General features: G+C 38.0%; 1 pseudogene; it reads left to right on the plus strand.

Annotated features, from left to right (window-relative positions):
• The first annotated feature begins 3454 nt into the window (after positions 1–3454).
• LOC131857553 (fructose-bisphosphate aldolase 3, chloroplastic-like) overlaps positions 3455–23905 on the plus strand; it is a 118140-nt pseudogene continuing 97689 nt past the window's right edge.

The following is a 23905-nucleotide window of genomic DNA, read 5'->3' on the forward strand; positions in this document are numbered from 1 at the left end:
AGAGTTTACTAAATTTTGCAAATCATATGGTATAAGAATATCTTATGCATCCCCATATCACCCACAAGGCAATGGAGAAATTGAAGCTAATAAAAAGAGTATTATGAAAATCATTGAAAGAACTCTTCAGAAAAATAAGAGAGCATGGGACTCAAAGTTGAAAATGGTAGGTATGGGCTGACAAGGTAATTACCAAGAAGGCTATTTGTAAATTACCTTTTGAGTTGGTGTGTGGATTACAAGAGAGGTTGCCAATAAATAATCTATTGCATGTGTACAAGTTTATCCATGAAAATGACTTGGATATGCCAAATCCAATGAGTGAAAGGATGACTCAGCTTGTTGAGCTAGATGAAGTTAGAAATGAAGTTCACTGGAAAAACATGAAGCTGCAATAAAGAAGCAAGTATTTGTTTGATGAAAAGGTAGTAGATAGGAAGTTCAACATTGGCGATTTGGTTTCGATGTGGAATAAAAGAGGTTAGGACAAGGGAAAACATGAAAATTTTGAGGCCTTAAAGTTGGGCCCATATTTAGTTGTAGACAAAAATGGTGAGGATTCATATCTCTTGAAGGATATGAATGGTGAAATGCTAGAACTACCAGTCCATGGGCAATTCTTGAAACATTTCTTTGCATAATTTCTCTTTCCATGCATAATAGGTTTATGTATATAAGTAAATATCCCTTGTGTTTTTTGTTGGTTGGTCTGTTCCCCCAAAGATTTTGGATTCTTGCTTTGATCTAGAAAATCAGGCATTCCCAACCATAGTCATTGTTAGGAGTATAAAAAAATTGTGATGTTTCCTATGTTTGTGTCTCCTAAAGTTCCTCCTAGGGTTAGGGTTTTTTGAAATTTTGAGTAGGGTTTTACGTCTTAGCTTTTTGCAGAATGGGGTTGCCTAATGTTATAATTCATTTTTTATTGGCCTCTAGGGAAGGTTGCAATCTTTTAAGTTACATCTTGAGGGGTCTTAGTTTGTTGTTTGACCACTGTCATGTGTTAGGTGTCTTTAAAAACTTTGGTGAATTATTTTGTGGGGGTCATAAATTATTTTTCTCAAATGCCTAAGTCTTTGTTTTCCTAGCATTAATATCTCCCACAACCCACTTACCCTCAAGTCATAAGTCACGTGCTAAAAAAATTCACTTAAGTAAAGGTTTCATGTTACGTCGCAAGGACATTTTTGTCAAAAGGGATGCCCTTCGGGATAGCGGAGAGCTAGTTTTAGGGAGAATTTTGTGTTACCCCCACGACCCCACAAGGTTTACTCTATTAAATAAATGACACTATGGGCTGGCAAGGAGGTTGCCAATGTTCTGTTTTTTATGTCATCTTTGTGCCCCATGTGGTTACTTAAGTAGAAGATTCATTCTATGAGGTAGCGGGATATAGCTATCTCAACAGGAAGATGGCTACCTTGCAACCTTGTGCTCCTCAATCAAGGGTAAAGATGTCAATGCGGGCTGGTGAGAAGGGTTAACATAGAAGAAGAAAATTTTCCCTATGACCCCACAAAGATAAAAAAATAAAGGGAAATCATCCCATGGGCTAGCGGGATGACTATAAAGAGTGAAGACAACTTCACCTTGTGTGGGTCTAAATGCCAAAATAGTGATGATGCAAGCTAGTGGGATAAAAGAAAATATCAAAGGAAAGAATTGTCCTCACTACCCCGCAAGCTAAAAACAAAGAAGTTGGTGATCTTGTGGGCTAGTGGGATAAGGAAGATGACAAAGGTAAAAATAGTCCCCACTACCCAAGAAGAAATAAAGAAGGAGAAAGATGATCTCGTAGGCTAGCGAGATGAACTATAGTGAAAAAAGAATTATCCCCGCTGTTATCACTGCTTAAAAAATGGGTTTTCTTTCCCCATAATCGGCTAAGTTTTTGAAATTTTGAGTTAGACACACTATCAACTGCTTCAAGTTCTGTGTTAGGTCTAAAGGGTTTAGGGTTTCAATTTTAAATCATTCAATGTTTTATCAAAAAACCCTCTGGTTTCTATTCCTTTGTTACTTTATCCACTTAAGTAATGTGTCTTGGGGTTGTAAGAGGTGTCCCCCCATGTCTTTTGCCTAGGCGGTTATTTGAGTTAGTTGTAAAAAATCAAGCCTTATGTCTTTTCTTCCTAATGTTGTCAGACCCAATAAGTTGCATGCAGCTTTCAGATGGATCTATGGTTTTCGTTGTTTCATTAGGCGAAGTTGCACGTGGTTTAAGACTCATGAAATGGTGAAAGGGAAATGCGTTTTAAATGGCGCATTTGGTTTGGTTTAAAATGTCTTCATCTCATTCAAGATCTAACAGCTGGCATTATTTCCCAGCTGAAACTTGCAAGTGAAATACCTTTCATGAAATAATGAAAGCATTTGGTGGGACCCTGCAGCGAAGACTTTCTAAGTGACTAAAAGGTGATCAAGTCTAATCTGATCCGACGGTTCACATTGTTTTGTGGCTGATAAATGCTTGAAGGTTATGCTCTATGAAAAAGGGAAAAGGTTTTTCGGTCTGAGAAAAGGGAGTTTTTATAAGGGCATAATAGATGTGCAGGTTTCATTTGATCTGACGGTCAGCGCAGCTTCGCAGAAGGAAAATGCTTGACAGTTAGCTTTCGTGAAGTAGCGAAATGACATGGCACTCCAAGCAGGCAGTCCAATTGGTCAAAATGGTGAGTAAGATGATGGCATGTGGCAGGAGGTCACAATGGTCAACAAGTCAGCTCTAAGGGTTAAAAGATGGGTCCCAGAGGTGAGTCATGTCATGAGATAAGAAATGACCTAGCAGATATAGGTGTCAAGGATGAGGTGGAATCTAGTTTTTTCTCTCAGCAAATGAAAGGTTGACATGTTAGTTCAAAAGGTGACTAGATGCCAAGTGGATGGAGTTTGAGTTAGAGGGCCTACGTCTACCAAATTTTGTTAAGTTGTTAAGCACCGAGCAAGTCAAATATAATCCAACGGCTCGTGTGAATTCACAATGGTAAAGTGCTCGTGTTTTATGCCTTGTGAAATAGAGAAAAGGTTTTTGGGCCTCAAAGATGGATAAAGCATGAAGTTTAAAAGGGGATCAACTCCATTTTGATCCAAGGGCTCGCGTTGTTTCGCAGTTACAAACCAATCGAAGGATATGCTTCACGAAATAGCGAAAGGAAAAAGGGCTCATCTAGGTGTAATGCTAGATGTTGATGTGTCCATGGACATGTTTTGGAAGAAGTTGAGGGCCCGCCAAGGTGTAACCGGCGGTTATAAGAGAAAGACACGTGGCTGACGTTGAACTAGACTCGAACAGCTTTCCAAAGCTAATGGTTGACTACCATGTGGTATTCAATAACCAATGATAGAGCAGCCTAAGTGAAGAAATCATAAAGGTATCCCTTAAAGGATGGTCATCTTCGATTTGATCCAATGCTTCATGTTGTTTCATGGCCCAAAGTTGAAAGTTGTTTAAGCTATGCGAAATGGTGAAAGACCGTTAGCAGTCAGGATAAAGGCGCGGTTAATGAAGAAGTTGACGGTCTCGGTAAGAGTTAAATGTCAAGCAGTTAAAGTTCCATCTAACGCCTGGCATGACTTCATGAAGGAAAAGTGCTCGGAGGATAAAGCCCACGAAACAGTGAAAAAGAGGTAGGGCCCAGTGCGAAGGTAAAGCTGTTAAGTCAGTCTAAAGGTCGATTAAGTTTCTTTTGATTGGACGGTTGGCGTGATTTCATTTAATGAAATTGCCTGAAGGTTATGCTTTGTGAAACAGCGAAAGAGAGAAAGAGCAAAAGGAAAGAATGTGCAGGTATGTTGTGACCCGTTGGAGCAAAAAATTCGAATTCTCTCATGAATTCAATTCTGAAGGGATGGCCGAAGCATGCGGTATCAATGTCGCAGTTAAGAGCCTGAGTACCATATATGATCTCCTATCGATTGAGTAAAGGTATCATTCCAAAGAATTGTTGCAGAGGAGTGGTTGCAAAGCTATTTTCTTCAAATATAGAGCATATTCATTCAATTGTAGAGCAGATTCCTTCAAGCTAAAATAGGTTTTCTTGTACTTTTGTGTGGCAATTCCTTAGCAGTGCTTGTTAATTGAGGTCTTGATTTTGTAACAAAACCAGTTGGGGTAATAGTTTAAATTGCTTGCATATTTTAAGATGGCACCTAAGAGAGAATTTTCAAGGAAAGTTAATTACTAGGAAAGGGCCATTTGTGATGATTTTCTTGAACAGTTGACATTGTCAACTAATCAGGCATCAAAGGTGAAAGAATTAGTGCCAAGAGCTCCTTTTTTGAAAATAGGAGAGGGGTTATATGACAAGGGTAACTGGTTGAGAGACCCATAGGTTGGGTTGTCTAGGTTGGGGTTGTTCAAAGTTAAATTTGGCATGAGAAATTCCCCAGCCCCGCAGAATAGCATCTAGGAGTTAGATGTTGGAAAATTGGTAGTTCCAGGAGTATTCATGGATATGGATCTCCTAACTCAGATCACACATAATTATGATCCAGTCACAAGGAGAATTAGGGATATAAATGGGAAAGCTCTCATTGAAATCAATAATGAGGAATTTAGAAGTGCTTTTGGGCTTAATGAGTTTACCAATTTTTTGGAACCCATTAACTTCAAATCATTAGCTCAAGTATACAGTGCACAGAGGAACCACCTTAGAAATGGGCCTCTTAAGGAATTTTTTGTGAAGATAGGTGGGTTGATAGTTGTAGGACCCAACACTAAAGACCCCTTCTCATTGAGTCTATTCACCCTTAGGGCTAAGGGAGTGTATTGGTCACTTTGCCAGATTTTGGGAGAGGACGCTGAGGCAAATATACCCAATCATTACATGCTAATGATTGCTCAAATTTTGAATCCTTCTCTTGTAGTAACCTTTGATTATGGTTCTTTTATTACTGATGCTATCCATGGAGGGTTGACAGGAATAAAGAATGGAAAGGTTGATAGGCCTTTCAGATGGTATTCACTCCTCATGCATCTATTTTTGTCCAAAGGTGGTGATTATTTTGCAAGTGGAATGGACCTTATAAAAGAGAAGGATGGAGAAAAGATGCCAGTGCAACTATGGAGTATAGTGTTGTAATGGGATAGAGATGATGCCAGTTTCTTAAAATTTGATAAATATTTTGCATCAAAGATTAGGACTCTCCTCTACTCAGAAAACCCAAGAATCCCCAAGGTTCTTTTGGAATTTATTAGACCAAAAGAATTTGCAGAAAACATAAAAATTGTTCATAATTGGGGTGATATTTACTTATACCCTGTTTCCACAATTTTCAGAGTATTTGGTTTCAAAGGCACTCCCTTTTTAATGCCCTATCAAGTCCCTCTCAAAGTGGGAACTACAGAAATCCTCAGACAAATTGGTAGCATGCAAGAAGCAGAGCTAACAGACAGGGGTAAAGGGACTATTTTCCCTACAGTTACTATAGCCCACCAATTTGTAATAACCAAGAGAGGTTGGAATTGTTTTGAGTATTTTCTCAAACCTTATCATTTGTCAACTGCAGTGTCCAGGTGTGTCAATCCTGAAGATTTCTTTAATGGTGTGTTTAGAAAGAGAGCAGTGTGCAAAGGAAGACCCCATCAGTTCTAGTTTCCTGAAGACCTCATTAGAAATGAGTTTGATCTAGATGAGTAGGAGCTGAGGAAGGAAAAATGGGTGGCTTATAAAAAGGCCTTAGATTTTGTACATTAGTTTGATACTAGCTATGACCCATTGTCTAGCTTTTTCCCTTTTGAGGAGAAAATAAAGTTTCTAATTCTTTGCTTTGAGGATGTAATGCAAACTCTGAAAGAAAAGAGGGAGGTTGTGGTTAAAAACAACCCTGAAAAGGCAAGAATGGTTTCAAGTAGGTCTACCCCTACTAGAGCAATCCCTCCTGGTGACTATACATTACACAAGAAGTCTAGTTATAGTGTGTTGATGCCTACAACAGGGGAGCCCTCTACCTCCAAAGGAAAATGTCATTGACATCCAAGAGATCCCAAAGAAGTAGAGAGTAGGAAAAGAAGTACAATCTAATACACCCTTGTACTCTCCATCCCAATCCCCTATTCATATAGGAGATGAATAGGCAGCAGCTGAGTAGCTGATACAATTAGGTAGCTTGGGAGAAATAGCCTACACATATGATGAAGTGGAGGAAGGAATGCCAGAAGAGCCCCTCGCTACTAAGATGAACATCACTACCAATGAGTTTAAGGGCTAGGAGTGGGATCCTAAGATCAAGAAGGCCAATGATGACTTCTTGGCTGACAATAACTTTGTTACATCAGGAGCATTCATGAAATTTGTATGGAAGCAAAATATTGACAAATACAATGCAAGATGTGAGAAGAGAAAAGGTGAGAAGCCTCACAAAGATCCAACTCTGGTGGAGGAGGAAATAAAGCAAGAAATGATAGATGAGTTTAAAACCATCAGTCCTGAGCAAGGAAGAGCTATGGTGGCACAAGCTAGAGTACTCATTCTCCTTGAGTGGGACATAGTAGATGCCTTGGTATTGGAGGCAGGGAGGAAAGAAACTAAACCCATGGAGGGAATCACTTTTAGCAAAGACAATGCTGCATTGGTCATGTGGTCCCTCAAAAGAGATGAAAATAGGAGAAATAAGGACACCCCAGGGTCAAGTTACCTTGGTGGGATGATAGTAAAAAGAGTGCAAAACACAGGGGTGGTGGAAGCTGCTAGCACTGTGCTAGAAACTGAAAAATTTAGTGTTGTAGTAGCAGAAAGGGAAGCTAAGGAAAAAGTAAATCTCCAAGTCAAGTTGGAGACAATTTTGAAGGCTTACAACAGTGCTAAGGAAGAGGTAAGAGGTAAAGATAGCATCATTGCTAAGCTGCAAAGCCAGTTGACAGGACAGTACCATCAAGGTGAGTCTTCAACACTAATGATCTCCTCTTCTCCTGCAAGACCTCCACCTACCAGCCCCATCATTGAGTTCCCACCATCTCCAGCACCTTCTAGCTCCCAAATGATTGAGATTACTCCCCAAGAATTGGAGAATTTAAAATAGGCTCAAGCCTTGTATGCAAAGAAGTATGAAGAAAGAGTAAGGGCTACCATCTCAAGTTTTGCAAATACCATGAGTGCCTCACTATTATATAACAACATAAGCAAGATTTTGGATATGTGGAATGAGCTTAATGGAGATAAGGCCATTTTGACGCCTAGAGAGCAGGACTTGGAGCTTATTTGTGTATCTTATGATGAAGCTGGGGCTGATCCTATCATCAAATCCACTTGTGATACCACCAAGGATCTAGTAAAATTGGTAGAAGGGATAGACAATGCTGACAAGAAGATCAACTTGTACAAGAAGGAGTACACTGATCAGGTTTTTGAATTACTCCCAAGAGTTTTTGTCAGCCCAGATCAACTAAAGGACAAACAAGTGTGGCTTAAGGAATTAGAGGCCAAACTATTAGCCAGAATAAAAGGAATTGTTGATTTAGATGATGCTTCCTTTTTTGTTGTAACAATTTAGGAGATAGAGAAAATCAAATCTCATTATGGTTTTCTCAATTCAGAGGTCAACAAGGTGAAAAATTCCTAGAAGTGGTTAACCAAGGCAAAGGAAAAAGTGATTAACTTCACGTGGCCAATTGATGATGTGTACAATGAGTGGACAAGAAAATATGCCATCCAGGATGTAGAGCAGTTAGAGGGCTCTCCTGAACAGTTAGAAGAGGTTTTAACCGAACAGCAAGTAGAAGAAGCTGCGGAGGTCGAAAAGGACTTGTAACTATTTTTTAAAAGATCTTTGTAACTTCTTCTTGGAAAGAAATGATTGTAACAAATTCTCCTAGGAAAGTCCAAGCTATGTGCATCCATATTGTTATAAATGGATACCAGGACTAGTGAAAAGATGATCGCAAATAATTGTAAGAAAACGCTGCAGAAATTTATCTGAGCTTTTCTAAGCTTAATGGAGAATATTCGAAAGTTTTTGTAATGATTTTTTGAAGAAGAATATCAATATATAGGCCATTGGTTTTGAGTAAAAATTTGTGTTGTCTTCAAATGTGTTTGCATGTGTTTACTGTTTCATTCTAAATAATCTAGGGTTATTTCATTTGAATAGGGTTTGTAAGGCAACTTTTAGTAGATGTGTTTGCTAGATTTTCTCTTTAGGAGGGAAATTAAATATGCGGGATCACTTCTACTAGTAAATTCCTTGTGAGATATTTGAATCTTGAAAAGCATAGTTTAATTTGGTGTGCATAAATTCTTATATGTGTCAGGCATATATAGGGATCTACAGAAGCCAAACTAATGGGATATGTATAGATATTTGACTGTGAGAGTATTGTTTGAACTTAGATGACTCTGTGACCTTGGATAAGGCACTAGTATAGATCGAGGTTGTCTATTACATGTTTTGCAGGTCAAATACTAAATATGAGTATAATTTTCATTCCTTTGTTTCAGTTAGTTTCAAGGTGATTAGATCCACTGGTTTTATGGACTGGTTTGTTGTGGATTTATCTTTTGGAAGTGTGAATTTAGTTCACAAAGGTATACCCGCCTAGACTCTGAGTAGGTCTGAAGTGTAGGAGGTTAAATCAAACCTTGTCATATGTTGTCCTAGAAGTTTCCTTCTCTTTACTATCCCTTTTGCATAGAGTTATCATATCATAAATAGGATGTTGAAGTGAATCAGATTTTGAAGACAACACTCGCTATCCCATATGGCCCAATTAAAAAGAGAAAAAGGTGGTGAGGAATAGTGAGGGAAAACTATTGAGGATGAAAAAAATTAAGAGGTTGTGGTAGAAAGAATTTAAAAGATGCCACATTAGCAGTCAAAAGGGGTCAGAGCATGATTGTGGTCATCCATCTCTAAATCAACAGTTGAGTTCAAATTTCAAGGCCAACATCTCACAATTCTTTCATGAATGAAATTAATGGTGGAGTCCTACAAAAAATAAAACCAAATTTTCCAAGTTATTTGCACACCCTAAATTCAAGTGATTCAACAAAGAGTGATTTTAGACGACCAGAAGCAATCTTCAAAAGTCCAACTACATACTAAGGCTTTCAAAAATCAAGCAGTTGTGAAGCATTGTACAATGTGATTTTGTTAAAACCTGTGAGAATTATTGTAGGGTATGAGAGTAGAATAGAAGTGTAATTCAGAGCCCTAGGACATAATTATGGCACCCAAGAGGAAGGACATTACTACCCCTAACACTGGAAAGATTCTTAAAAAGGGAGAAGCCTCAAAATTGAAGAAAACAAAATCCATCACCCCAAATCACCCATGCCACCCCAATTGAAGCCATTTGTTGGAATCAAGGAACACTGAGAGGGGGGGTAAATGAGTGTTCTGCAATTTTTCAACTTTGACAATATATTCATTAAACCACTTAATACATATGAAATAAATTAGAGTGCGGAAACACAAAGAAAAGATCAACAACACCATAACACCAAAAATTTTATGTGGAAACCTGGTTAAAGGAAAAACCACGATGGGATTATAACCCACAATATTAATATACTCTACTAAAAGTATATAAATATTACATAAGGAGAATGTACATGCATTCAAGCACACTGCCTAGAGCTCACTGCTCAAATTACAAGAAAGGGATACAACCCAGAAGGCTCGCTGCCTTACAAATGTTTTTAAGAGATAACAATGGTTTGAACTATGAAATAGAATCAAATAATTCCTGGATATAGTTTCGGTTAAGCACAATACATATTCTTACTCTACTCTGCAATATTGCTCTGTTATGATTTTATGCAACATATCGAAGCACCAATCTTCACCATGCACACGTGAAACTGTGCACAATCGCTCATACACATATCCCACACAATCATTAAATTATTGAAATGGTCAAATAAAACTGTCTTATATATCCACATCACCAATTTAGGTCATCACCAAGTCGGCTTCAAGAGCACATCACAAATGATGAAACATGTACACAAGTCAACTTCAATCTGATTGAAAAATAAAAAAAAATTCCACACACTTCCCACAAGTCATCTCATCAACCTATAACACCCAAACAACTACAAAAATGAATCCACAAGATCCGCAAACTAAATCATCACACGTTACCATTGAGAACCACTGTTCTAACCAAAACATGATTACCGGATCTTTTAAATTATACAAAACTTATAACCAGAGGCTATAAACCTAGAATAAGGTAAATTGCATATCCCCAATACATCTCTTGAATCCACAAAGAAAAATACTCAACCAAAATAATCCGCTAACCAAAATACTGTACACTCTATTAGATATATTGTTCATCTTCTCGAACCTTACCAGACTCAAGGAATCTTTACTCAATCTTTTAGAATGATGAAACAGTGCGGATGACAATTCTAATACGAGTTGCTATCAGTGACAACATCACAACATACCTTCAATGTCTCTTGCCAATAATCTCCCCCTTTGGCATTGATGGCAACACTTAGTGAAAAATGACCGTGTCAGATCAAAACCAAAATATATACACTGCAACAAAAATGTAATCACCAAATTCCAAAGAATCAAAGAATTAAGAAAACCCCCCTTAGATCAACATTTTTCACTCCTATACACTACCCCTTTGAAATCAATGACAAAGGTAATATACCGAAAATCAAGAATTAAGGCCAAAAATGTTGTATAGTCTTCACAAAAACTTCAAAATATGTGCATACGAATTCTTCAAAGAGTCCAAATGACTATCCCAACCCTTTTACGGATTCTCAAAAACTGTTATAAATCCACTTAAATGATAAGACTGCACTTCTGCGATCTTCAGATCATCTGGATCACCTATCTTGAGAGAACTCTAAGCATCTTGAAGAGCATTCATCATTACATCCAACTTAGGGACAATATGACTCCTAAGTTCTCCAACTCTGTCAATTGTCCTTTATCGATCATAGCTCATACTCTGAATCTTCTCAAGAAAATAAATTACCCAATTTTCATGTTGGATTAAAGAATTTGATAATGGATCAACTGAATTAGATAAGCTTTCTAACTGATCCTTGTACTCCTGAGACTTATTCTCAATATCCATAGTGAACTTGTTTAGGGATAAGCATGATTTATACAAGTTTCCACCTATGGTTATTGCTTCCTGCATTCTTTTCACATAATTACTCAATGTCGGTCTATCATTTGATATCATTTTCTTTAAGGTGTGAAGCCTTTTATCTTTAAATTCATTCCTAACCTTAACCTCTTGTAGCATCCTAAAATTGCGACACTTGCAATTTCGACTGCATTTCGGTCTTCACGATGGCGACGCAACACGCAACCTGAATGGAGACCCCAAAACTCGCTCACGACACTGAAAACTGCATTTTTCAAGCACCATTGGCCTGAACCTCCTTGCACCCCGCTGTCCCGGAGGTGGGACCAGAGCGCCCAGCGCCCTGGTCCCTCAGGACCAGGGTGCCTAGCGCCCTGGTCCCTCAGGACCAGGGTGCCCAGCGCCCTGGTCCTCCAGGACCATGGCGCCCAGCGCCCTGGTCCCTGGGTCCTATTTTGGGCCCGGTTTCCTAAGTGATATCGGGTCTTTTTGATTGCAATTTGGAAATATACTTCCCTGGTCGGCCTAAGGTCGGGAAAATCAGTCTATCAGCCCTAATTGACAAGTATATAAACTACATTTTCCTCTTTCATTCGACATGATGGAAAAGGCGTGGAAACTATACTCAAGCATTCAAGCATTCAAGCATTCAAGCATTCAAGCATTCCTTCTAAGTCTCCATTCAAGGCTAAGTGTTGCATTCAAGACAAGGATTCAACCATTGAAGAGGAGATCACATAATACATGCTACAACATACAACATACAACATCTAAACCTTTGCACATAAGGATACAAACATCCTTAGAACAAGGTATTAGTACTTGTTTTACATTACAGTCATTTACATTTACAGCTCTTGCTCATTTCTTGGTTAATTCAAAAACCGGGGTTTGACCTAAAGGCAAACCCCTAATCCCTAACCCCCCAATCGTCTTCGCTTTTCTATGTGTAGGTTGCAGGTACGCGGTTGAAATTGAAGATCTGGAATCCTTGTGCAGAGACGAACAGATCCCCCTTCGTTTCGCGGATTTTTCGGAGGACCGTGGCGCCGGGCGCCATCGTCCCGACAACTTTTGCTCAAATTTGCAGGACAGCGCCGTATCGACATTTTACTGCTAATTCCAGGTCCGCAGCTTCATCCTATAACCCGAACTCAGTTTATAAGCGAATCTTTATGACTTTCTATGCATTCTTAGCTTAATTTCCTTAATCAACATTCTTTACAAAAGAGGGTAGCTTTGCTTTCCAAACCCTTGAAATTCATCTAGCATCCAATCTTACCTTGTGTGGGATTGGATCTTATGAGTTTCAACCCCTCTTTTGAATGTAAAGTCTTCCCCCTAAGTGAAAACCCATCGAATCCTAGCGAACCTCCCTTCTCTCTCCTTGGAGTTAGAAGAGGGGAGACCAACTAGGGTTCGACCGTGATTTTCCGCTTTACATTTTGGTGAACCCGACGTGAACATCCTTTCTGATTTTTCATGCTTAGATCTAAAAAAATTGATTACATTTCCATGTTTGATCTTTTGCAAAGTTTTAGAGGTGATTGCATTAAAACCCTAAAATTTCTTTTTAGTAATTAAACTTGCGAAATGTCTAAATGTTAATGCTTGTTTCAGATCTGTCCTTCTATTACAAATTATCAATTCATATTTGTGCTTTAATTCTGAAAATTAAGTGGTTAAAAGTCAAAACCCTAATTTTTGAAACCCTCTTGATTCAACCTTTGTCCGACAATTTGACCGATCAAAGCATCTCCAAATCAGCTGTAACTTTGGATTCCGCAATAAAATCACAATATCTTTCATCCCTGAAAATTTGGAAAAAAGTTGCGAGGACCGTGTTGCACTCCGAGCGCCATCGTCCCCGACATTTTTTCCAAAATTTCGGGAGCGAGATCTTGCTGTATTTTCCTGCTAAAATCCAGAATTTTGGCTGATTTTGTCAATTATAACACTTTCAAAATTACAGTCAAAGTTGGTCTTGTGATTGCTTGGTCTAAGGCTCCTAATCATTTAAAAATTATCAAAACTGAAATTTTGTGTCAAAATTGTGTTCTTACTGTCTTAGATCTGAAAATTGTATTTGCAGTCATTCGAAATTTCAGTGCTTTATTCAAATATTTGCATTTTGTGACTTTTGAAATTAAGTACCTAATTACAACAACATTGATTTCCGCTTTCAAAATTGAATTTTGCGTGAAATTGAGTCAATTTTTAAATTTCAAAATTTGCATTGCTCTTGACATTCCCTCTAAAAATCATAAAATTCAAAATTTCAGTCTCCCTCTCTTTTTCAAAATTCAAATTTTGCATTTTTCGACAATCTTGATAGGGTTCAATTTTGAATTTGCAACTTTAATTTGGCCTATCTACAGATCGTAAAATCCCTCAATTTTTTTAGATTAGCTCTAAAATCATCATACCTTTCATCCCTGCAAATTTCGGAAAAAGTTGCAAGGACCGTGTTGCACTCCGAGCGCCATGGTCCCGAACATTTTTTCTGAAATTTCGGGAGACTGTTGTGATTGCATTTAACAGCTTAAATCTGGAAGATTGGCTGGTTTTACTGAAAATTGCTACCTCTAAAATCAAAATCTTCTCTCTCTCTCTAGTGCATGATTTTTACAACAATAAGCCCTACTTACACTATTCTCGTTAGACGAAGCCGTAGAATTAAGTCTTTCCGAGGTTTAACTACTGAGGAGATGGAACCTAATTTGAGTAGTCTTTTTAACGAGGACATGGGTAATTCCTCTAATCCTCCTAATGATGAAGAAGCTCCCCATGAAGTTTCTATTGAACAACTTTCCAAATTGGATAACCAATTTGACGATTTTCACCAATGGATGTCTCATGAGTATCCCGATAGTCAAGCTCTTCCTTTAATTGAGGGTCTAAAACGTATGCTTCAAAGTGATAAGAATGGAATTGATATTTTGCGTGGTATTTCACACATTGTGAATTCGAACGTGATGCCTATGAAGAGTTGTGCTGAATCTTTAGGTTATACACAACCTCCTACACAAGTCAATCATTCTATTCCTTTGACCACTTCTATTGCTAGTTTACCTACCTTTACATCAAACATCATGGCTACCTCTATACAAGACATTCCTCCTGTGATTACCAGTCATGGGGGCAATCCTCCTTCTTCAATTAACCCTATTCCTTCATTCAATCCGACTTCTTCATTCATTCCTTCAATAAGTGTTCCTATTACATCTTCACAAATGAACATGACGGAAGGGGGCAATTCATTTAACCATTCCATTCCTCCTTGTAGTGTTCCTCCTATCCAATCATCCCCTATGGTTGACTATCATAGGGTCCCACCACCTTACTCTTTACCATCTTTCAATAACATCACACCTCCATCTCAATCTAACACACCTAATATGAACTCTTCGACTGAAGCTACCATTAATAATCTTGCACAAACTGTCTCTTCTTTACAGCAACAAATTGCCTCTATGAATCAATCTAAGTTTAGTGTGCCCACATTTGATGTTGCGAGCCCACTTTCTCTTGACATTGTTCGAGCTATTCCTCCTAAGCATGTTGAAATCCCGCATTTGGAGCTTTATAATGGTAAAGGAGATCCTCTAACACATGTTAAGACTTTTCAAACAATATGTACTGATTTTGCTTATGACCAAAGGTTGCTTGCAAAACTATTTACTAGAACATTAAGAGACAAAGCCCTACAATGGTATTGCTCATTGCCTTCTTATTCTATTACTTCTTTCGAACAACTTGCAAATGCTTTCATTCAACAATTTCAAAACAACATAAGTCCTAAAGTTACTTTGATTGATTTAATGCATTGTAAACAAGGTGTTAAAGAAAAAGTGACTGATTTCATTGGTAGATATAAGCATTTGTATGCTCAAATTTCTTTTCCAGTGCCTGATAATGATATTCAAAGAATCTTTATTTCTAATTTGCAAAAAGATATTCGAGACAAACTCCTGTTTTCTGAGTTTACTTCTTTCCAACAGTTGTGCGCCACTCTTCACAATTATCAACTGACTGTGAGTCAAATGGAACAATCACATCCTATGGCTCTGAGTGATAAGGGTGATAGCAGTCAACAACCATTTGGGAAGATTAAACTGAATAGAGATTCCATCAAATTCAATGAAAACATCATCAACAACAATGTGAATGCAGCATCAGGTGTGCCTCCTATTTCTAAATTTTTCAGAAAAGAAAGAAAGTATACTCCTTTGAATGAATCATTGCATGATATTATGAATAAGTTATTGGGACAAAATGTGCTTACTCTTCCTCCTGTACGACAAATTGATCCTGCAAAGATTACTTCACCTTATTTTGATCATAAAGCTTTTTGTCATTTTCATCGTCAGCCTGGTCATGATACTGAAAAATGCTTTTCTTTAAAGGGTAAAATTCAGGATTTAATTGATAATAATACTATTTCTGTTTCTGGAGTAAATGATAAAGGCAACACATCTGTAGCTCCTCCTAACCAAAATCTTCAGATTTTTACTGATCCATTACCTTCGCATACTTCTCATACTTCTAATGCAATTGAGGTTAATGATTCCTCTTTCTCATCTGATAGTCTTGTGTCTATGACTCCGAATGTGATTAACTTTGTAGAGCAGCAAGAAATCCCTAAAGAACCTTCCATCACATTTGATTCTAGTGAAACCATTAGAGCACCTGATGGTCCTTTATACATAGTTGCAAAAGTCAAGAATATGCCTTGCCGTGGAGTGCTTATTGATCCTTCCTGCATGGTTAATGTTATTACTAAAGAATTTCTTTTTACTTTGCAATTGAATCAAGTGATCTATGACAAAATAGATGTGATTGTGAAATTATTTGATGCATTTTCTTCTCCTGCAATTGGTTCTATTACATTGCCTATTGAGGTCCATAACAAATCCCTTGATGTGAACTTTGCTATTATTCTTTCTTCCGAACAATTTCGTGTGAAGCTTGGCTATCCTTGGCTATCTTCCATGAAAGCTATTGCTTCCCCTACTCATAAGTGTTTGAAATTTCCCCATAATGGTGAAGTTGTTACTGTCAATCATAGTCTCTTTAAACCAGCTGAAAGAACCTCTAGTGTTCCTATTGATTACTTTTGGCCTAAACAATTCCAATCTCTTCCTCCGCGAAGTGATCATCTTTTCAAATCTTATCAAAAGTGGAAAACAGATATGATCCTATCTCTAAGTGAACCTAGAGCACCTAAACTTGACATTCCTATCATTCTTGAGAAGGAAATTCTTCCTTTGAAAGACAAAACTAATGTCTTTCCCCAAGAAGATTCCCAACCCGTCCCTATGGATGCGACTATGTCTATGCCTAATAAATCTTCTAAAAATAGACCTATACCTCCTCGTCATGATGGACTTGGTCTTCTTCCTAAACCAAAAACTCCTCCTTTATATGGAGCAGTTCCTCCTCCTGTCTTCTATAGAGAGAAGAGACCTTCTTCTTCTCCTATTATCCAGCCTAAGAGGCCACAACCTAAACACCCAAGTGCTAAGGATGAGAACATTCCTTCTCCTCTATCTTCTACACTTCCTACTAAGACTAGACGTAATCGTTCTGCATGGGAACGTCGACGAAAGCATCGTCTTAGGGCTCAAGCAGCCGCTTCTCACAATTTACAATCTCCAAAAACACCTTCAACAAGCATTATGCCATTTTCCCCTCAGCTGGATATTGAGCCTAAATCTCCTAAACATAAGAGGCATGATGGTCTTGATCCTGTGCGAGTTAAAGATCCTATTTTTATAAATCTTGATGATGATATAGATGAAAATATTACGCCTCTTGCTTCTGATAGTGAATATGAACTTGTTGATGTTGATAACCATTTATCTAATGAATTTTCTAAAGCACTTATCCTAGCTCCTAGACAAGAACAATGTGGCTTGGAACATGAACATAGCCCTTGTTTGGATCTTGTGATAGCTCCATCTGTTGTGTTGGATGTTCCTCCTCTAGCGTGTTCCCTAGCTTCCCGAAACATTGATCAGTGAGATCGGGGGGTAGATGACATGCTAGACTAGTTACATTAGCATAGCAGACTCTCTCCCCCTCTCTTTTGTTACTTCTTCTATATGTTATTCTCATTCTTCTATTTGTCATCCTTAGTGTTGTCTACTTGAGGATGATGCAAAGCATTGAGATCTCTCGATCTCTCTCATGTTGACTCAAAAGACACATGTGTTCCCTTCTTCTAGGTGACCTTCCTTGATTGGGGAATGAAGAACAATTATGCATACATACATATGATATATATACATGACTTATCATACAGCATACTGACCCCAAGGAAAGCGAAGTCACCTCGTGCTTTGTGTTTTGTGTCTATTATCCTTGGGTTTATCTCACACTTGGGGGCTAAATCCTTGTGATAACGTGCTCCTTTCTTATTTCTTATGTGTATCACTACGTTAAAACAATCACCCCCATTGAGGCGTGTGCGATCGCTTTAACGTAGGGGGGCATACACCCTGTCTATCCTTTCAAAGATACTTGAAAATTTCTTGGCAAACTTAGCTTTGTCTTGAAGATTTTTGGTATTTCTTTTACATGACTCATAGTGAGGGAACCTTACTACTGACAGTCATGGTTCTTCCTCGTGATCTTCCCTTTTACTTTGTCAATCGAAGTTGTAAGATCCTTAGTCCACTGGGGGCTTGGTGTATCTTGCTTCCTTGACGTGGTGAAAGTCTTTCAACGTTGTTTCCTTGTACTTTACCGGAAGTATGAGCATACATACTCCCGCTAAAGTGGGGGCTAAATGTAGCATCCTAAAATTGCGACACTTGCAATTTCGACTGCATTTCGGTCTTCACGATGGCGATGCAACACGCAACCTGAATGGAGACCCCAAAACTCGCTCACGACACTGAAAACTGCTTTTTTCAAGCACCATTGGCCTGAACCTCCTTGCACCCCGCTGTCCCGGAGGTGGGACCAGAGCGCCCAGCGCCCTGGTCCCTTAGGACCAGGGCACCCAGCGCCCTGGTCCCTCAGGACCATGGCGCCCAACGCCCTGGTCCTCCAGGACCATGGCGCCCAGTGCCCTGGTCCTCCAGGACCATGGCGCCCAGCGCCCTAGTCCCTGGGTCCTATTTTGGGCCCGGTTTCCTAAGTGATATCGGGTCTTTTTGATTGCAATTTGGAAATATAATTCCCTGGTCGGCCTAAGGTCGGGAAAATCAGTCTATCAGCCCTAATTGACAAGTATATAAACTACATTTTCCTCTTTCATTCGACATGATGGAAAAGGCGTGGAAACTATCCTCAAGCATTCAAGCATTCAAGCATTCCTTCTAAGTCTCCATTCAAGGCTAAGTGTTGCATTCAAGACAAGGATTCAACCATTGAAGAGGAGATCACATACTACATGCTACAACATACAACATACAACATCTAAACCTTTGCACATAAGGATACAAACATCCTTAGAACAAGGTATTAGTACTTGTTTTACATTACAGTCATTTACATTTACAGCTCTTGCTCATTTCTTGGTTAATTCCAAAACCGGGGTTTGACCTAAAGGCAAACCCCTAATCCCTAACCCCCCAATCATCTTCGCTTTTCTGTGTGTAGGTTGCAGGTACGCGGCTGAAATTGAAGATCTAGAATCCTTGTACAGAGATGAACAGATCCCCCTTCGTTTCGCGGATTTTTCGGAGGACCGTGGTGCCGGGCGCCATCGTCCCGACAACTTTTGCTCAAATTTGCAGGACAACGCCGTATCGACATTTTACTGCTAATTCCAGGTCTGCAGCTTCATCCTATAACCCGAACTCAGTTTATAAGCGAATCTTTATGACTTTCTATGCATTCTTAGCTTAATTTCCTTAATCAACATTCTTTACAAAAGAGGGTAGCTTTGCTTTCCAAACCCTTGAAATTCATCTAGCATCCAATCTTACCTTGTGTGGGATTGGATCTTATGAGTTTCAACCCCTCTTTTGAATGTAAAGTCTTCCCCCTAAGTGAAAACCCATCGAATCCTAGCGAACCTCCCTTCTCTCTCCTTGGAGTTAGAAGAGGGGAGACCAACTAGGGTTCGACCGCGATTTTCCGCTTTACACCTCTATAGATTTCTCAAAAGGTTCAAAATGATAATTAACAGAATCAATTAGAATTTTCAATTGTCTGGATCAAGTATCAGATGCATCCTTTTGGAATGAGGGCATTAACTTCTCCAAAGTATTGATTGTCTTGTTCATTAACAAACTATATTCAGTGTGAGATTTAAGAAGGTCTTCACTGGCTTTGGCTTGAGAAAAAGATGCCAACTGAAGTTTCTGAATGAGGGATTGAGAAGAAAGATTGATTGGTCCTTGTATAAACTTTGGGTCATCAATGATCGGCTTACCTTTCATAGTCTCAGTTCCAACTTCAACCTTGACCTTAGCCTTCTCCACATCCTCCTTTGCAACAAATTCCTTTTCAAGTGTTAGAGGGATCTCCACTTTATCTTCTTTATCAGCTTCACCCACACCCGCATCATTCTCTATTCTACTTTTTGTTAGACAATTCAAATAATCGGAAGACAACTAAGATGGGGGGGTGGGTGAATCAATTGTCACAAGATTATGAGAACCTTAAGAAATTAAAACTGTAATGCCAAAACCCAAAAGATCAATACTGGAATGCATAAACTAATTACCAAAATATCAGATATACCAATTAAGCACAAGCAACAATTAGAGAATAAATACCATCCATGTGACACCAATATTTGTACGTGGAAAACCTGGTAAAGGGAAAAACCAGGTGGGAAGTCTACCCACAATCAAATAATACTTCTACAGTAAGTATGTGATTACAAATTGAGGGTCCTGCACTTGCAGGAAGTCCAACAACCTAGAGTACATTCCTTATTACAAAGGCAGTCTCATTGAGTACATAAAAATCTAGACTACAACCCGGAAGAAAGAATGAACTGCAATGATAACATCTCCTATGCCTGAATACAGTTCTGGTTAAGCTCAATACTGAAGGACTTAATCCTCTTACATAAACCCAACTCGATCACCAATAATCGACCAAATCCTCTATATAAATGATTATTACATTATTCGCTCCTATACAGCCTTTCCATTATCCCTTACATTCCATATATATGATCTATAATGAGATCTTACATCATATATATACAAACCCTCGATCACAAACAATAAGGTTGGCCACCAGATAATAAATCAATTACATAATTACAAAACATGTCAGTCTGAGACCAAATAAGTAATATCCAACCTATAAGTCATCCCAAAAACACATCGAGAAGTCCAATCAACACGTTACATTAAGCTGGTCCATAACCTAGATAATAAAGAGTAGGTCTGATACCAAATGTAATGATCCCAATCAGCCAAGTCTCGAACATGATCACCATCAACATCCTAAATCTTTACTAGAAGCCGCACCAACACCACTTATACACAATATCAAAGATCTTCAACAAATCTATGTCAATGAAACCCTCACCAGATCAACAAACCAAGCTTACCGGCATATAAGATAACATCTGATCACCAAATCAAAACCAACTGACTGAACATGAATCTAAGTAGCATGAATAGAAGATCTAAGCCAATTCCAAAAGACAAAACATACCAGAGCCTACCAGATCATCATGATCTAATCAACTAGAAACAAAACAACTTACCGGGACCAGAAGGATACCAGTGAAGCAGTGAAAACAACTAGTGTTGACATCAATGCAACACATAATCAATTCCTCCAAATGGCCAACAATATCCCCCTTTGGCATTGATGGCAACACTAGATGTGAAAAACATCCAATTGCCAAGAATTGCCAAACAAATCTCCCACACAAGAATATAACAATGAAGTTCTTATCCATACTCACCCTGTAAATGATATCTCATTTATATTATGCAAATTTCTCCCCCTAATGTATATATCCCTTACTTTTTTTACATGAATATCTCTCCCCCTTTGACATCAATGCAAAAAATGTGATATAAATATCAAAGCAAAAATAAAAAACCACTAAATCACAAGGCTAACTACTCCCCCTGGGCAGTAGCATCCCCACATCAATCCAGAATAAATAATATCTCTAATAATGCATACCAGACTGATGCCAAATAATATCAACCAATTCTCTGTGAGAGGGGCAGAAACCCCTAATCTGTCTCCGAGGTACTCAAATGATTCTTTAGGAAAAGGTTTAGTGAAAATATCTGCAATATGCTCTTTAGTGTTCACATAAAACAATCTAACTTCATTTTCTTCCACCTTCTCCTTCAAAAAGTTATACTTGATAGATATGTGCTTTGTCTTAGAGTGAAATACGAGATTCTTTGATATGTCTATAGTAGCAGAATTATCACAGTGAATAATGACCAGTCCAATGCAATGCACTTTTATGTCCTTCAACATTTGTTTCATCCATAGAACTTGTGTATAGTTAGTAGCAGCAACAACATACTCAATTTTAGTAGTAGATAAAGAAGTACATGATTGTTTCTTGCTGATCCATGAAATAAGTTTGTTTCCAAGAAAGAAAGCTCCACTGGAAGTACTTTTTCGGTCATCAACATCACTTGCCCAATCTACATCTGTATATGCACATAAAGTAAAGTCATTGTCCTTAGGGTACCACAAACCATATTCAGATGTACCTTGTAAGTATCTAAAAATCCTTTTCACCGCACTCTCATAATTTTCTTTAGGATCACTTTGATATCTTGATGTAATGCAAACATCATTGATTATATTAGGCCTAGTTTGAGTCAAATATAAAAGACCTCCAATCATAGACTTGTATCTTGTAGGATTTACCGGTGCAGATTCATCTTTCCTTGTCAATTTCTCACTTCTAACCATAGGAGTACTAACCGGTTTAGAGTCTTCCATACCAAATTTCTTCAACAGCTCCCTAGCATACTTAGTTTGACAGATGAAAATACCTTTATCAGTCTGAGTAATCTGCAAACCTAAGAAAAATTTCATTTCCCCAATCATAGGCATCTCAAATTCTTTCTCCATATTGTTAGAAAATTCCATGCACAACTTATCTTCACCTCCAAAAATGATCTCATCAACAAAAACCTCAATAATTAGTATATCATCATTAGTGACTTTATAATATGTCATCACTCCATTGTTCTTATCCCCAATGATCTGATCTTCTGAATGATTCAACCTTACATACCTAGGAGTCTTCTGACTCTCTATTCCTCTTCCCTATTCTTCAGTTACTGTTGAATTTTCTGATACTGCCAGAGTAACTGGTTCAACATTTTGTTCTGGTAAAGGTGTTATTGGTTTAGTTATGATCATTTCCACTGTTGGTTCTTGCTCATAAAATCTTATTTGACTTCTATTCAGCTCATACACCTTGACATTTGTGCTCTCTGCAATTCTCTGCAATCTCTTGTTATAACATATATATGCTTTTCTTTCATTACAATAACCAAGAAATATTCCTTCATCACATCTAGGATCAAATTTTCTAGTGAAATCATCTCTCCTGATATAACATTTACTACCAAATATTCTAAAATACTTAACTGTAGGTGTATTGTAAAACCATAATTCATAAGGCGTCTTACCAGTTTCTCCTTTGATATGTACTTTGTTGAATGTATAGATTGTTGTTCTCACTACTTCTCTCTAGTAGATATGAGGTATATTAGCTTCCATCATCATGGTTCTACAAACATCCAAGATAGTTATGTTCTTTCTTTCCACAACTCCATGTTGCTGAGGTGTCCTGGGAGCAGAAAATTGTCTCCTTATGCCATGCTTCTCACAAAAGTTATTAAACTCATCAGATGTGAATTATCCACCATTATCTGACCTTAAACACTTAATCTTCAGTCATGTCTTGGTTTCAATTTTAGCTTTAAATATTTTAAACTTTTCAAAAGCCTCAGATTTCTCCCTTAGAAAAATAACACATATCATTCTAGAATAATCATCAATGATTAGCATAAAATATCTATCACCTTGAAAACTTTTAATTCTAGCAGGGCCACATAAATCAGTATGAATAAGATCAAGAACATCATTAGATTTGTCTTGTATACTCTTAAAAGAGGTTTTGACCTATTTTCCCATTTGACATTCTTTACATACCAAATTATAGGACTTCACAATCTTAGGTATATCTCTAACTGCCTTAGTTGAACTGATCTTTACCATGTAATCAAAATTCACATGACATAGCCTTTTATGCCAAAGCCAACTCTCATCAATTTGTGCAATCAAACATGTCTTCTCATCAGAATTCAAATGAAATATATTACCTTTTGTCTAAGTACCAGTTGTAATGTCTAAGTACCGGTTGTAATCTCCCAACCAGATCTATTAATAATTTTGCATTTTCCATCCTTGAATTGTAATTGAAATCCCTTATCCACCAATTGCCTACACTCAAAAGATTATATGTTAAACCTTCAACATAATAAACATTATCAGTATTGTTCTTACCATCTAGTGATATAGTTCCTTTTCCTTTGATCATACATGCTTTCTCATCTCCAAATCTAACTAGACTGCCATCAAATTCCTGCAAAGATAGAAACTTCCTTTTATCTCCATTCATATGATGTGAACATCCACTATCAATGAACCATTCATCCTTATCTTCAATTTTAGTAGCAAGTGCCTTCTCTTCAGGTGCGTTCTCTTGTAGTGCTGGAACATCATCCTTGATAGCCAAGAACACCCATTCCTTTCCATTGCTGGAACCACTAGAAGAGTCTTGTGTTAGTTCATTATCAAAATCAGTAACACCTTCCTCATTCACAATATATAATGATTTATCTCTATTTTTCCTATACTTATACTTCTTTTGATAGC

Source organism: Cryptomeria japonica, chromosome 8 (assembly GCF_030272615.1).
Source record: "Cryptomeria japonica chromosome 8, Sugi_1.0, whole genome shotgun sequence".
Taxonomy (NCBI): Eukaryota; Viridiplantae; Streptophyta; class Pinopsida; order Cupressales; family Cupressaceae; genus Cryptomeria; species Cryptomeria japonica.